This window comes from Rutidosis leptorrhynchoides, chromosome 9, assembly GCF_046630445.1.
Source record: "Rutidosis leptorrhynchoides isolate AG116_Rl617_1_P2 chromosome 9, CSIRO_AGI_Rlap_v1, whole genome shotgun sequence".
In the NCBI taxonomy this organism is placed as follows: Eukaryota; Viridiplantae; Streptophyta; class Magnoliopsida; order Asterales; family Asteraceae; genus Rutidosis; species Rutidosis leptorrhynchoides.
Window position 1 is genome coordinate 66,798,622 of NC_092341.1, and position 4,668 is coordinate 66,803,289.

The 4,668-nt window shown below is 34.4% G+C and overlaps 1 non-coding gene across 1 annotated transcript; it reads left to right on the forward strand.

The window, feature by feature from the left end:
* The first annotated feature begins 2,376 nt into the window (after window positions 1-2,376).
* On the forward strand, window positions 2,377-2,483 carry LOC139869562 (small nucleolar RNA R71). Its single transcript, XR_011766169.1, has one exon. It is a non-coding gene; the product is annotated as a small nucleolar RNA R71 (small nucleolar RNA).
* The last annotated feature ends 2,185 nt before the right edge of the window (window positions 2,484-4,668 follow it).

Sequence of the window (4,668 nt, forward strand, 5' to 3'; positions counted from 1 at the left end):
TATGCGGTATTTGATATTTGTGTGGCGTGTCCATTTTATAGATATATATGTATGTAGTATATTATCATTCACTAAGCGTTAGCTTACCCTCTCGTTGTTGATATTTTTTATAGGTTCGCATGCTTGGCGGCTCGGGTAAGCTTGGGGATTAGAGATCTTGGCTAGGTTGCTTAGAAGATCTTGCTTTTGTATTCGATTAGGATTTGGGTAGTGTAGTCCCAAATCACCATGCTCGATTTTGGTTGGAAACTAAACTAGTCGGGTTGTGTATGTCCGTTTGGACAATTAATCAATGTATTAAATGTTTTAAGGTTTATTAAACCTTCTATTGTATTAAAGATGTTTATGGAAACACAATTGGGACCTAAAGTGTTATTTAAAGCATATTAAAAGGAAAAAAAATTATGGGTCGGTTTTAATACGGGTTGGGTTGTTTCAACTTAGGTAGCTGTGGTGTCGAAATTGTGATTAACTTCATCGTCAATTTCTCTTGGACCATAATCAACTTGCATATCTGTGACTTTTGCGTTAAGCCATTGGTCGGATTCCTGTGTAATATCCACAAATTCAACTAGTTTCGCCTTTTCTTTAGGCGAAAGATTGGATACGAACCGGTTACATAACTTAAAGTTCCCCTTGGTTCTAGCATCGCGAATCCGTTTAATAGGTTTCTTCATTGAACTATTAATAACGGGGTCATTTAATTTTGTATCAACAACGGGGTTCTTTGTTATCAAGTCATCATTAGGTGTTACTTCATCTTCCCCACACTTAGGCGTTTTATTATTGTTAAGCACTACCGTTGGAGTTGGTAAAACAATATGCTTCTCATCAGTCGTCTTTATTGGTTCAACGGTTTTGGTTGGTGGAGATTTAGACTTTCGAATCACAAAGGTGACCGATTTGTCACCATCACTAAGTGTCATTCTACCTTTTCTTACATCAAATAACGCCCCGGTGGACGCTAAGAATGGTCGATCTAAAATTTGAGGAATGTTTGAGTCCTCTTCTATGTCAATAACAATGAATTCGACTAGAAAGGTTAAATTACCCACTTGAACGGGTAGGTTGTCAGCAATTCCAACTAGGTGCCTAATGGTTTGATCAAAGAGTCGAACACTCATTTCCGTTGGACTTAACTCACCTACTCCTAATCTCTTATATAATGAAAGAGGCATAACACTCACACTCGCACCTAAATCTGCTAGTGCATCATACATGACACAATCACTAAGTAGACAAGGAACAATAAATTCACCCGGATCACCCACCCTGGGTGGAGGTTTTGGTGGAACTATCTTCACCGGGTTTATTTTTACGGTTTTTGTTTCTTGTACTTTTTTATTCTTCTTCTTCTTTCCAGAGGTATCACAAACTTTATTACCTATCACTTGCTCATACTCAACTCCTTTTCTTGGAAACGGGATGGGTGGTCTGTATGGTGCCACCACTGGCTTTACATACTCGGGTGGTGGTGGTGTTGTAACTTCTTCATTGTTACTCACGTCTAAAACCTTCCCATCTTCTGATGCTGGTTTTTTAGAATTTGTTGACACTATATTAACATTCTCATTCCGAGGATTTACTTCAGTATTACTCGGTAGCTTTCCTTGTTCCCTCTCACTCATCATGCTAGCAAGAGTACCTACGTGTTTTTCTAGATTCAAAATGGAAGCTTGTTGAGTTCTTAATGACTGATCAAACCTCTCATTTGTTTGGGTTTGAGATGTAATAAATTGTGTTTGAGATTCCATTAGTTTTGCCATCATTTCTTCTAGATTTGGCTTTTTCTCTTCGGTTTGTTGTGGTGGTTTATATAAGCCAGGTTTTTGTTGATTGAAAGTGTTGTTTTGAGTTGGTTGGTTATTCAGACCTTGTTGGTTGTACGAGTTATTGTTTGGCCCATTTGGACTGTAAAGAATGTTTTGATTTCGATTGAAGTTTGGCCTTGGCGGTTGATAATTATTCTGATAATTATTTCCCGGCGTTTGGTTCATGTAGGAAACATTCTCTCGTTGTTCCATCGTTTGCTCAATGTGACAATCTTTCGCTAAGTGTGGTCCACCGCATTGCTCACAACTGATTCGTATTGTGTGAATATATTTATTCATCTTTTCCATTCGTCTCTCGAAAGCATCTATTTTTGGGGAAACGGAATCAAAGTCATGGCTAGAATCGGCTCTAGCCGCTTTAGATGAACGAAAGATATCTTTTTCTTGGTGCCATTCATGTGAGTGGGAAGCTGTGTTATCGATAATTTTGTGAGCTTCAGTTGCGGTTTTCTTCATAATGGAACCACCAGCTACTATGTCGATGTCTTTTCGTGTAGCAATGTCGATACCTTGGTAGAATATTTGTACTATTTGATAAGTGTCTAAACCGTGGTGAGGACATCCTCTCAACAACTTTTCAAATCTTGTCCACGCCTCATATAGAGTTTCATTTGGCTTTTGTGTGAACGTAACAATTTCTCCTTGAAGTCTCACAGCTTTAGATGCCGGAAAGAATTGTTTAAGAAATTTTTCAACTAAAACGTCCCGTGTATCAATCGCCCCTTCAGGTAATGATTCTAACCAATCTTTGGCTTCTCCCTTTAAAGTCCAGGAAAATAACATGAGATAGATCTGTTCATCCTCAACTTCTCTGATTTTGAATAGAGTACAGATCCTATTAAAGGTACGAAGATGTTCGTTTGGATCTTCCTTCAGCGTACCACTATATTGGCATTGATTAGTTACCATGTGTAGGATTTGTATTTTGATTTCATAATCTGGCTCATTAATGTCTGGCTTAATAATGGCGTGACCTTGGCCAGTGCGTGTGGCTCTCATTTGATCTTCCATACTTAGAGGTTCCGTTATTTTCATATTTGAGAATGTTAAATCCGAATCACTAGAGGATTCTGATTTAATGGTTTCTTCCTCGACAATCTCTGGATGAGTGATTTGTGGTTCAGGTGGAATGATTAGTGGTTCAGGATCTCTGAATTGTCCTTGAATATCCTTCAGATTCTCAATTGTGAGGTTGGGTTCAAAAAATGGATTATCGAAAATTTGAATTGGAGTACTTGGTCGACTAGATGACGATTCTAAAGAAAAATCAACGGTGACAATATTGGCTAAATGTCTTGATCGAGTTACAGGTGGTGAACGTATGAAAGGTGGTGTACGTTTTGCTCGGTGCATTCACTGAATATCCTATTAGTTATAAAAGATAAAAATTATATAAGCTATCAAATTAATAGACTTTTCTGATTTTGCCCACGTTTCGAATAGCTAATAGATGCAGCAGGTAGCCAGGACCCTTTAAATCGGAAGCCCACAACTCGCCACTAACAAATCCAACTATTACTACGAACCAGAAAATTTTGGATGTCTATCAATTTAACCGCTTAAAATAATTTTTTGTTTTGAAATTTTAGAGAAGAAATAGAAAATTCTATGTCGTAAAAACTAGAGCGTCGAGAAATGAGAAAGAAAAAGAGTGCGTCGAAAAACGTTGACAAATAAATGTCAAAAAATAATAATAAGAAAGTAAAACGTCGAAACTTAAAAGTCTTAAAACTAAATCTAAAAAGTTGCGCCTAAATGTATTAAAGTTTAAAAGGAAATCTATATCTAAAACGACAATAACTTAAAAGGTACTAAAATATATAAACGGCGTCGCAAAAATCTAAAGCGCCTAAATCTTAATCTAAAGAAAAAGCACTTAAGGGATTTTACGGCAAAGCCTAAAAACTAGAAATATAAAAATAACTACGGCAAAATACTAAGTTTAAAACTAATTACGAACGATAAAAAAAATACAATTACGAAATAAACGATTAAAAGAAAATACAAATTATAACTAAAATGATAAAAATACAAATTTTATAAAAATATTATTTTTATATTATATTTTATAAAAGTATTAAACTATATAATTAATAATAATACTAAAACTTAATATTACTAATTATAAACTAATATTAATAACTAATTAAATATTTAAACCCTAATTAGATTATTAATTAATAATAATAATAAAATAATAAATAATACGTAACCCTAATTCTGTTTTACCAGGTACCAGACGTGTCAGAAGCACTCATGCGGTCGCATGAGTTTTATGCTCCTAGGCCATGCGATCGCATGGCTTCAGGTACCAGTCCTGTTCTTGGGCTGCTACAGTATTGTGGCCCGTTTTTATTTATTTATTTATTTTTTTCCCGATTTTAATTTTTACAAAATAATAAAAACAAACTTATATAAAAAAACTAAAAATAAAATAAAAATACTTTTTAATTTTATATATTTTAAACGAAATCTTAAAAATATTTATATTTTTTTTATTTATTATTTTTAACACTTATTATAAATACAAAATATTTTTATGAAATAAGAAATAATATATTTTTACAAAAATATAGTTTTACAAAAATATAGCGTAAAAATATAGCGTTTCGCCGAGTCCCCAGCAGCGGCGCCAAAAACTTGTTGTGCGCAGATGTGTAAACGAAATAGTTATAATTTTACTGCGAAATACTATTAAATACGATACAATTTTACACAAGTTATTTATTTATTTATAGAGTGGATATACCTAAACCTTGCTACAACATTTATAGGCAGTGTACCTAATCGTAAAGTAGTGTAGTTTTTAGTAAGTCCGGTTCGTTCCACAGGGAGC